The 12,891-nt window shown below is 43.8% G+C and overlaps 1 pseudogene; it reads left to right on the top strand.

The window, feature by feature from the left end:
• The first annotated feature begins 2,364 nt into the window (after positions 1–2,364).
• Positions 2,365–12,891, top strand: part of LOC112074879 (cyclin-dependent kinase-like 5) — a 68,499-nt pseudogene continuing 57,972 nt past the window's right edge.

Genomic DNA, 12,891 nt, shown 5'->3' with positions numbered 1-12,891 from the left:
AGCTGTAAACAGACTGTGATCTGTAGCTGTAAACAGACTGTGATCTGTAGCTGTAAAACAGACTGTGATCTGTAGCTGTAAACAGACTGTGATCTGTAGCTGTAAACAGACTGTGATCTGTAGCTGTAAACAGATGTGATCTGTAGCTGTAAACAGACTGTGATCTGTAGCTGTAAACGACTGATCTGTAGCTGTAAACAGACTGTGATGCAGTCTGGTGGGCAGCACAGTGCTGTTTGCTGCTGTTCTTGTAGGCGATGACTTACTGAGAACATTCAGCACACTATCTTACCCCTAACTACAGCATCCTACCTTAACTACTGCATCCTACCCCTAACTACTGCATTCCTACCAACCACTGACTACTGCATCCTACTGACTACTGCATCCTACCCCTGACTACTTTGCATCTACTGACTACTGCATCCTACTGATCTGCATCCTACCAGACTACCGCATCCTACCACCACTGACTACTGCATCCTACTGAACTACTGGCATCTATCTCTCTAACTACTGCATCCTACTGACTACTGACTACTGCATCCTACCAACTCCCTGACTACTGCATCCTACTGACTACTGCAATCCTACTTGTCCTACTGCATCCTACCCCTAACTACTGCATCCTACAACCACTGACTACTGCATCCTACCCCTGACTACATGCATCCTACCCCTAACTAACTGCATCTACTGATACTGCTCCTACCAACCACTGACTACTGCATCCTACTGACTACTGCATCTACTGACTCTGCATCCTACCCCTGAACTACTGCATCCTACCCCTGACCTACGACTACTGCTATCGCTCACTGACTAACTGCATCCTACTGACTACTGCATCCTACCTGACCTACTGCATCCTACCAACCACTGACTACTGCAATCCTACTGACTACTGCATCCTACTGACTACTGCATCTACGCCTGACTACTGCATCTACTGACTGCCATTCCTCCCCTGACTACTGCAGTCTACTGACTACTGCATCCTACTGACTACTGCATCCTACTGACTACTGCATCTACTGACTACTGGCATCCTACTGACTACTGCATCCTACCCCTGACTACTGCATACCTACCAACCACTGACTACTGCATCCTACTGACTACTGCATCCTACTGACTACTGATCTACCCCTGACTACTGCATCCTACTAACTACTGCATCCTACTGACTACTGCATCCTACCACCTGACTGCGTCCTACTGACTACTGCATCCTACCCCTGACTACTGCATCCTACCTCCGGACTACTGCATCTACCCCTGACTACTGCATCCTACCCCCTGACTACTGCATCCTACTGACTACTGCACTTCCTACTGACTACTGCATTTCTACCCCTGACTACTGCATCCTACTGACTACTGCATCCTACCCTGACTACTGCATCCTACTGACTACTGCATCCTACTGACTACTGATCCTATCTGACTACGCATCCTACTGACTCTGCATCCTACCCCTGACTACTGCATCCTACCAACCACTGACTACTGCATCCTACTGACTACTGCATCCTACTGACTACTGCATCACTACCACCTGACTACTGCATCTACTGACATGCTCCACTGCATCCCTACTGACTACTGCATCCCTACCTAACCCTGACTACTGCAGTCCTACTGACTACTGCATCCTACCCCTGCATACTGCATCCTAACTGACTACTGCAATCCTACTGACTACTGCATCCTACTGACTACTGCATCCTAACTGACTATGCATCTACCCTGTACTGCATCCTACCCGACTATACTGCATCCTAACCCCTGACTACGCATCCTACTACACTGCTCTATGACTACCTGCATCCTACTGACTACTGCATTCTACCCCTGACTACTGCATCCTACTGACTACTGCATCCTACCCCTGACTACTGCATCCTACTGACTACTGCATTCTACCCCTGACTACTGCATCCTACCTCTGACTACTGCATCCTACTGACTACTGCATCCTATCCCTGACTACTTAAACAAACAATGTATTACTAATCAGCCATCAGCAAATTACCTTTTATGAAACATTTGATCTCATAGACAAAATGCTGGAGTATAGAGCTAAATTAATACATTTAGCTTCACTATCCAAATAAGTGTGGATATACTGTATTTACATCACATGTAATAGTGACATCACAGGTCACTCCTAACTGCTCCTACGCCATAGTGGTGTTGTCGGAGCTCCTCTCTTCTCTATAGGGCCTAACCCTAACCTCTCCTCTGAGACTGGAGATCCTTCACTTTCATCAGGTGGACAGGGAGAAAAACACCATGTCCAAGGAGCTTTTTGGGCCAAACATCTCTCCTTAGTGACTCACATAGCCAGCTCAATTAAAACCAATGAAGTTGGAGCTTTTCATTTCCCTGAATATTAATATAGAGTGTGAAGCTGGTCTATTCCAGTCTGATGTTGATGATTATCATGATGACTCACACTGCATACTAGTGAGGACTGGGAGGGGAGCTTGTTGAAGACATGTTGACACTGTGTGTGGGTGTGTGTGTGCGCAGAACCTGCTGTTGTTGAGTCCTACAGAGCGGTTTCTAACGGAGCAGAGTTTGGACCACCATGCCTTCCAGACACCGCGACTGGTGGAGCGACCTGGACCTCCTACACCCACACCAGTCCGCTCCTCTAAGAGGAAGCCTCATCACACGGACAACAGCGCCCCCACCAGGTAGCCAACAGTATTACACCAGGCAGGGAGCTGGAACAGGAACAGTATAGTGTGTAATACTCTGCCGTTCTCAATATGTTGGGAACATTTACTACTCTGTCATTCTCACTATGTTGGGAACATTCACTACTCTGTCATTCTCACTATGTTGGGAACATTCACTACTCTTCATTTCTCACTATGTTGGGAACATTCACTACTCTGTCATTCTCACTATGTTGGGAACATTACTACTCTGTCATTCTCAATATGTTGGGAACATTTACTACTCTGTCATTCTCACTATGTTGGGAACATTACTACTCTGTCATTCTCACTATGTTGGGAACATTTACTACTCTGTCATTCTCACTATGTTGGGAACATTTACTACTCTGCCATTCTCAATATGTTGAACATTTACTACTCTGTCATTCTCACTATGTTGAACATTCACTACTCTGTCCTCTCTCACTATGTTGGAACATTCACTACTCTGTCATTCTCACTATGTTGGAACATTCACTACTGTCATTCTATTCTCACTTATGTTGGGAACATTATTATACTCTGTCATTCTCATATTTGTTCCGTCAAGTTATGGAGGCATTTCACTACTTCTGTCATTCTCACTATGTTGGAACATTCACTACTCTGTCATTCTCACTATGTTGGAACATTTACTACTCTGTCATTCTCACTATTTGGGAACATTTACTACTCTGCCATTCTCAATATGTTGGGAACATTCACTACTCTGCCATTCTCAATATGTTGGGAACATTTACTACTCTGCCATTCTCAATATGTTGGGAACATTTACTACTCTGCCATCTCAATATGTGGGAACATTTATACTCTGTCATTCTCACTATGTTGGGAACATTTACTACTCTGTCATTCTCACTATGTTGGGAACATTCACTACTCTGTCATTCTCAATATGTTGGGAACATTTACTACTCTGCCATTCTCCAATATGTTGGGAACATTTACTACCTGCCATCCTCAATATGTTAGGGAACATATTACTACTCTGTCATTCTCACTATGTTGGGAACATTCACTACTCTGCCATGTCCTCAATATGTTGGGAAAATTTACTACTCTGTCATTCTCACTATGTTGGGAACATTCACTACTCTGTCTTCTCAATATGTGGGAACAATCTACTACTCTGCATTCTCAATATGTTGGGAACATTACTACTCTGTCATTCTCAATATGATTTGGCATATTCACTACTCTGCCATTCTCAATATATTGGGACATTCACTACTCTGCCATTCTCAATATGTTGGGAACATTTACTACTCTGTCATTCTCACTATGTTGGAACATTCACTACTCTGTCATTTCACTATGTGGGAACATTTACTACTCTGTCATTCTCACTATGTTGGGAACATTTACTACTCTGCCATTCTCATATGTTGGGAACATTCACTACTCTGCCATTCTCAATATGTTGGGAACATTTACTACTCTGCCATTCTCAATATTTTGAACATTCACTACTCTGCCATTCTCAATATGTTGGAACATTCACTACTCTGCCATTCTCAATATGTTGGGAACATTTACTACTCTGCCATTCTCACTATTGTTGGGAAACATTTACTATCTGTCATTCTCACTATGTTGGGAACATTTACTACTCTGTCATTCTCACTATGTTGGGAACATTCACTACTCTGTCATTCTCACTATGTTGGGAACATTTACTACTCTGCCATCCTCAATATGTTGGACATTTACTACTCTGCCATTCTCCACTATGTTTGGGAACATTCACTACTCTGCCATTCTCACTATGTTGGGAACATTTACTACTCCTGCCATCCTCAATATGTTGGGAACATTTACTACTTCTCTGCCGTTCTCAATATGTTGGGAACATTCACTACTCTGCCATTCTCAATATGTTGGGAACATTTAGCTATACTCTGTGGTCATTTCTCACTATGTTGGAACATTCACTACCTGTCCATTCTCTATATTGGGAACATTCACTACTCTGCCATTCTCAATATGTTGGGAACACTTTACTACTCTGTCATTCTCAATATGTTGGGATAAACTTCCACTACTCTGCCATTCTCAATATGTTGGGAACATTTACTACTCTGCCATTCTCAATATGTTGGGAACATCAATGATTTGTCATATCTAGCTGAATAGAAGGAAACAAATATGAATATGAAAACCCTCTCTCTCTTTCTCTCCTGGTCAGGAGTCATGGTGTTAAGGGTTCGGATCACCACCGCTCAGCTAGTAGAGACTGTTCCAGCCTGCCCCGTCACGAAGACCTCCACCCTAGCAACGACAGCTTCCTGAATGGCAACAGCCTGAGCCCCACCCTCCACCCCAAGACCTATGCCCCGCCCCCCCAGCTCCTGAATCGCTCAGCCTCCTGCTCCAAGGACCTAGCCAACAACAACCTGCCCCACCTCCTCAGCCCCAAGGAGACCAAGAGCAACCTACCCCACCTCCTCAGCCCCAAAGAGACCAAGAACAAAGACTTTGACTTCACCTCCGGAGCCAAGGCCTCAGATGGGCCGGGAGCCAAGTACCTCAAGTCCAACAGCCGCTCGCAGCAGAACCGCCATAGCTTCGTAGAGGGAAAGACCAGCACCCTGATGTCTGGAGACAAACATAGAGCCAGAGACCGAGACCGCCACAGCTACATGGGGGAGCATGGGTCCTCTAAGTCTGCAGGAGGGTTAGGGTTAGCAGGAGGCTCCTATATAAACCTGTCTAAGAGCCACGGGGCCCTCAACGACGCCAAGTCAGTAGGGAACCTTAGCGACCCACGTATCCATGGTGACGAACCTCCATCACGCTACTTCCCTACTTCCTGTCTGGACCTCAACGCTCCTGGCAGCCCGGCGACCGGTCATCATCGTCACAGCCCTGCAAGCCGGCGCTCGGAGAGAGAGAGCAATACGCTAGACTCCTCCTCCCGACGCACCTCCTCACGACACAAGAGCTCTGAGGAGGCCAAGTCCCCTGAGGGAGGAGACCCGGGAGGAGGAGGTGGAAGCCATGGTCACTCCCTGTCCGCCACTCATGAGGCCTTCCCCTACGGCCTGGGCTACACATCCCCCTTCTCCTCCCAGCATAGACCTCACCGCCACTCCATGTACGTGCGGCGGGAGCGTCAGAGGACCCACGGGGGGGCCAGTGAGGGGGGGCTGGCGGTGGGACAGGGGATGTCCACCAGAGCCTCCAGCCTCCAGCTCCTCTCCCCCCAGTTGCAGCACCGCACCCTGCCCAGGCACTCTGGTGGATCTTCTACAGAGGACATTACCAGGGTCAGTCCAATACTCAACACCTAGCTACACGCAACACTAACTATAACAGTCACCTAACCCTTACCCTGCCACAACACACTGGGGGGTTCAGCAGGGAGGACGACATCACCAGGGTCAGTCCAATACCAAACACCCAAACACACTACCAGACCCCTACATAGCACTGTGGCTTGTTGGTGTTCCTGTTGCAGTGTTGTCTAAGCTGATATTGTACATTTAATTAAGTGAAATATCAGCTTTTGTCTGAAGCCGAAAAAGACAGGAAATTCAAAAGCTCGTTTGACCTTTGCACTGACGAGGCTTTTCAGTACAACCCCCTAGAGTCAATAGACGCACCGGTGCGTCAATCTAAGTTACATCGCAAAACAAATCCCCAGCAAAATGCGTCAGTTTAAGAGATATAGAGATATGTGTTTAGCATTGGGTGCATTTCAACCCCCCGATGTTGTAGTTCCACATCTGCGGTGAAAGGTGGCAGAGTTAGAGCAGTGTTTGTACGAACACGTCTGTCGTGTCCAAACGGTTTGCCCTACAAACTATTGACCACTATATGGAAAGGGGAGACTCACGAACACGATGCTGTTCCCTGTTTTGCTCTATGACCTGAAGGTAACCGACCGACCGGTTTTAAAAAAGGAATGGAAGAATAAAGAGCTTAAATATGTGTTAKATTTTTATTTTTATTTTTTATATCTCCTAGATTTAGAACAGACACTTCAAAACCTTGTTTCTTATGACTAAAGGAATAATCAGACTACTGCCAGAGTCCTGTGGCTTTATTGATCTCCTGTACTTCAACAACAACTCACATTGGATGGGTTGATTAGGATTCAAATCTGCTCTCAAACAGCCTAATAGATACTCTTTAAACAGGTTTTCCCCATTAATGTACTTGGTAATGTAAATGTGTTTTTTCACATAAGACATCATCCCATTCCACTCATTGAAAAATGATGGGGAGCTTTTCCCGGACACAGATTAGTCCTGGACTAAAAGGAAGATCAATGGAAAAGGACTAGGGTGTAATCTGTGTCCTCGAAACCTCTCCTTAACCTTACATTTGACCTAGCATAATACATAAGCCAGATGGAAAATGAACAAGATATTTGGCAGCTTTTGAACATATTTTGAATCTATACATGGTTTATGTTCCTGTTATAAACAATGTTATGATGGGGTAAGCCAATCTATTCTCTCGAGACATTTAGAAGTTATAGTATTTTAAAGCACAGGTGGCAGCACAGGTTCCAAAGTGGTCTGGCAAAATTTGTACGTGTCTTTTCTGGGGCCTGGAGTTTTTCCTAATCTCATGACCAGGTCAGGTAAAACTCTGGGTCCTATTTGTAGGCTATGACAGGGTCCCAGAAAATGGCCCAAACAGAATTTCTACTGGACTGGACATGGTGTAGTTTTTAATGCAGGGCCATATAGGGCCTATAGGTTGCCATGCTTTCTCTCTATATTCAGATATTAACAGGCTATATTGGGTTTAGACTAAAGGTCGACCGATTAATTAGGGCCGATTTCAAGTTTTCATAACAATCGGAAATCGGTATTTTTGGGCGCCGATTTATTAATTATTATTATTATTATAATTTTTTTACACCTTTATTTTACTAGGCAAGTCAGTTAAGAACACATTCTTATTTTCAATGACGGCCTAGGAACGGTGGGTTAACTACCTTGTTCAGGGGCAGAACGACAGATTTTTACCTTCTCAGCTCAGGGATTCAATCTTGCAACCTTACAGTTAACTAGTCCAACGCTATAACCACCTGCCTCTCGTTGCACTCCACAAGGAGACTGCCTGTGGTTAGCCAAGGTAAGTTGCTAGCTAGCATTAAACTTATCTTATAAAAAACAATCAATCAATAACAATCACTAGTTATAACTACACATGGTTGATGATATTACTAGTTTATCTAGCGTGTCCTATATTGCATATAATCGATGCAACGCTGGGGGATGATTTAACAAAAGCGAATTTGCGAAAAAAGCACAATCGTTGCACGACTGTACCTAACCATAAACACCAATGCCTTTCTTAAAATCAATACACAGAAGTATATATTTTTAAACCTGCATATTTAGCTAAAAGAAATCCAGGTTAGCAGGCAATATTAACCAGGTGAAATTGTGTCACTTCTCTTGCGTTCATTGCACGCAGAGTCAGGGTATATGCAACAGTTTGGGCCGCCTGGCTCATTGCGAACTAATTTTCCCGAATTTTACGTAATTATGACATAACATTGAAGGTTGTACAATGTAACAAGAATATTTAGACTTATGGATACCATCCGTTAGATAAAATACGGAACGGTTCCGTATTTCACTGAAAGAATAAACGTTTTGTTTTCGAGATGATAGTTTCCGGATTCGACCATATTAATGACCTAAGGCTCGTATTTCTGTGTGTTATGTTATTATTAAGTCTATGATTTGATAGAGCAGTCTGACTGAGCGATGGTAGGCACCAGCAGGCTCGTAAGCATTCATTCAAACAGCACTTTCGTGCGTTTTTCCAGCAGCTCTTCGCAAGCACAGCGCTGTTTATGACTTCAAGCCTATCAGCCTAATGGCTGGTGTAACCGATGAGAAATGGCTAGCTAGTTAGCGGGGTGCGCGCTAATAGCGTTTCAAACGTCACTCGTTCTGAGACTTGGAGTAGTTATTCCCCTTGCTCTGCAAGGGCCGCGGCTTTTGTGGAGCGATGGGTAACGCTGCTTCGAGTGTGGCTGTTGTCGATGTGTTCCTGGTTCAAGCCCAGGTAGGAGCGAGGAGAGGGACGAAAGCTATACTGTTACACTGGCAATACTATAGTMCCTATAAGAACATCCAATAGTCAAAGGTATATGAAATACAAATGGTATAGAGAGAAATAGTCTTATAATTCCTATATTAACTACAACCTAAAACCTCTTACCTTGAAATATTGAAGACTCATGTTAAAAGGAACCACCAGCTTTCATATGTTCTCATGTTCTGAGCAAGGAACTTAAACGTTAGCTTTCTTACATGGCACATATTTCACTTTTACTTTCTTCTCCAACACTTTGTTTTTGCATTATTTAAACAAAATTGAACATGTTTCATTATTTATTTGAGGCTAAATTGATTTTGTTGATGTATTATATTAAGTTAAAATAAGTGTTCATTCAGTATTGTTGTAATTGTCATTATTACAACAACAACAAAAAATCGACTGATTAATCGGTATCGGCTTTTTTGGTCCTCCAATAATCGGTATCAGTATCGGCGTTGAAAAGTCATAATCATAATCTAGTTCAGACAGAACCTATAGGTTACCATGCTTCCTCTATATTCAGATATTAACAGGCTGTATTTATAATAAATAAATACAATTAATTTAGTGGATGCTTATTGCCTATTTCACACATGTACAAGCTTGTATTAATACGCATCTGTGAATTGAAAATGTGTTTTTTTCATATCCCAACTCTCCCTCAGACACCCTCGAAGAGTGCGGTCATAGCCAGGGTCTGCCGTTATTAACGGAGCAGTCAGGGTTAAGTTCCTTGCTCAAGGGCACATCGACAGATTTTTCACCTTGTCGGCTCATGGATTCAAACAAGTAACCTTTCGGTTACTGGCCCAAAGCTCTAACCGCTAGGCTAACCTCCTGCCACCTTTGGTTATTATGAAGCTGTTTCCAGCAGCACGACCAGGTGGACTGGGGATATCAAGGAGTCATCAGGCCAGGTAGTCTTGAGGTATGGTCCTAGGGCTCAGGTCCTCCGGGAGGGGAGAGAGAGAAAGACCGAATTAGAGGGAGCATACTTAAATTCACACAGGACAACAGATAAGGCAGGAGAATTAGACCAGATTTAACAGACTGGCCCTAGCCCCCTGGCACATAGACTAATGCAGCATAAATACTGACTGCTGAGACGGGGGGGTCGGGGGACACTGTGGCCCTGTCAAACGATACCCTTGGACAGGGCCAACCAGGCAGGATATAACTCCACACACTTTGCCAATGCACAGCCCCCACACCACTAGAGGGATATCTTCAACCACCAACTTACTAACTTGAGACAAGGCTGAGTATAGCCCACGAAGATCTCCTCCACTGCACTAGCCCGAGGGGGTGCAAAACCAGACAGAAAYATCACGTCTGACTCAACCTACTCAAGTGACTCACCCCTCCTAAGGACAGCATGGAAGAGCACCAGTAAGCCAGTGACTCAGCCACTCTAATAGGGTCAGAGGCAGAGAATCCCTGTGGAGAGAGGGGAGCCGGCCAGGCAGAGACAGCAAGGGCGGTTCGTCGCTCCAGTGACTTTCCGTTCACCTTCACACCCCTGGGCCAGACTACACACCAATCATAACCCCTTATGAAGAAATGAGTCTACAGTAACGACTTAATTTCTTTGGGATAGGGGGCAGCATTTTCACTTTTGGATGAAAAGCATGCCCAGAGTAAACTGCCTCCAACTCAGTCCCAGATGCTAATATATGCATATTATTATTACTATTGGATAGAAAACACTCGGAAGTTTCTAAAACTGTTTGAATGATGTCTGTGAGTATAACAGAAAAAAACCTGAGAAAAAATCCAAACAGGAAGTGGGAAATCTGAGGTTTGTAGTTTTTGAACTCAGCCCCTATCGAATACACAGTGGGATATGGGTTATTTTGCAATTCCTAAGGCTTCCACTAGATGTCAACCATCTTCAGAACGTTGTTTCAGGCTTCTACTGTGAAGTGGGAGCGAATGAGAGCTGTTTGAGTAAGGGGTCTGGCAGCAGCCTCGGTCTCAGTCATGCGCGTTCACATGAGAGGTAGCTCTCGTTCCATTGCTTTTCTACAGACAATGGAATTCTCCGGTTGGAACATTATTGAACATTTATGATAAAAACATCCTAAAGATTGATTCTATACTTAGTTTGACAAGTTTCTTCGACCTGTAATATAACTTTTTGAACTTTTCGTCCGACTGGACCTGAACATGCGTTTGGATTTATTTACCAAACGCCCTAACAAAAGAAGCTATTTGGACATAAATGATGGACATTATCGAACAAAACAAACATTTATTGTGGAACTGCGATTCCTGGGAGTGCATTCTGATGAAGATCATCAAAGGTAAGCGAATATTTATAATGCTATTTTTGACTAATGGCGCAACATGGCGGATATTTCTTTTTGCTGGTTTGGGCTCTGAGCGCCGTACTCAGATTATGCTTTTTCCGTAAAGTTTTTTTTAAATCTGACACAGCGGTGCATTAAGGAGAAGTTTATCTAAAGTTCCATGCATAACACTTGAATTTTCATCAACATTTATAATGAGTATTTCTGTGAATTCATGTGGCTCTCTGCACAATCACCGCATGTTTTAGAACTACTGAACGTAACGCGCCAATGTAAAATTAGATTTTTTGATATAAAACTTTATCGAACAAAACATACATGTATTGTGTAACATGAAGTCCTATGAGTGTCATCTGATGAAGATCAGCAAAGGTTAGTGATACATTTTATCTCAATTTGTGCTTTTTGTGACTCCCCTCTTTGGCGGGAAAAATGGCTGTGTTTTTCTGTGGCTTGGTGGTGACCTAACATAATCGTTTGTGGAGCTTTCACTGTAAAGCATTTTTGAAATCAGACACTGTGGCTCTATTAACGAGAATTTTATCTTTAAAATTGTGCCTAATACTTGTATGTTTGAGAAATTTGATTTATGAGATTTCTGTTGATTTGTATTTGGCGCCCTGCAATTTCATTGGCTGTTGGCGATCGGAACCCCAGTCCTAGACAGGTTAACGGTCGAGACCGAGTCTGCGTCTCTCACATGGATAAGCGGACCTGTCCATAAACATTGAGCTTTATAGGAGAAAGCCCTGCCTCCAGCTGTTTGCTTAGAAATTCTAGGGACAATTATGAGGCCTGCGTCTTGTGACCGTAGCGTATGTGTAGGTACAGTTGAAGTCGGAAGTTTACATACACTTAGGTTGGAGTCACTAAAACTCATTTTTCAACCACTCCACAAATTTCTTGTTAACAAACTATAGTTTTGGCAAGCCGGTTAGGACATCTACTTTGTGCATGACACAAGTCATTTTTCCAACAATTGTTTACAGACAGATTATTTCACTTATAATTCATTGTATCACAATTCCAGTGGGTCAGAAATTTCCGGACTATTAAGCGCACCTGAATATAAGCCACACCCACTGACTTTTTGAATAATATGTATTTTGTACATAAATAAGCCGCACATGTCTATAAGCCGCAGGTGCCTACCGGTACATTGAAACAAATGAACTTTGCGTTTTTTCATGCCCAGTTGTTTTCAGCGTGACGGATGATTCGCATTTCCTGTTGACAGTCCGAGTGAGGCAGGTCAAACGTCAGAGGAACCTCATCCATATTTATGATGTCGTGCGGGCCGATGGAATGCTCCGCTATCTTTGCATCAGTGAATTTGCGGAAGTTTTAAACTTTTTCCTCGTAGTCGGGAGGGAGCTGCTGACACAGACTCGTTCGTACCCTGATGGACAGGCCTTTTACGTCTCATAAATCTTAGACACCACGATGGTCCACCTCTAAAATCCTCAAACTTCGTTGCGGTGGCGATTGTTTTGGCTTTCAGTCGGATCTGCACAGTTGAAACACCTCGGCCGTCTGCTCTCTGTGTGTTGACCCAGTCTTCAAGCTCATTTTCTAGTTCGGGCCATCTGCTTTTCTTCCCTCTGACAGCTTTTGTTGTCTTTTTGCACTGAGTCAGTTCCTCACGCTGCTGTTTCCAACATCTTATCATCGACTAATATGACTACTGACGCAACAACTAGCATGGGTTGCTAATATGACTACTGATGCAACAACTAGCATGGGTTGCTAATATGACTATTGGCGCACCAACTAGCACGGGTTGC

The sequence above is a fragment of the Salvelinus sp. IW2-2015 genome, unplaced genomic scaffold (assembly GCF_002910315.2).
Source record: "Salvelinus sp. IW2-2015 unplaced genomic scaffold, ASM291031v2 Un_scaffold2862, whole genome shotgun sequence".
Lineage (NCBI taxonomy): Eukaryota > Metazoa > Chordata > Actinopteri > Salmoniformes > Salmonidae > Salvelinus > Salvelinus sp. IW2-2015.
The sequence above is the reverse complement of the archived record's forward strand: the minus strand, read 5'-3'. Positions and strand labels throughout refer to the sequence as shown.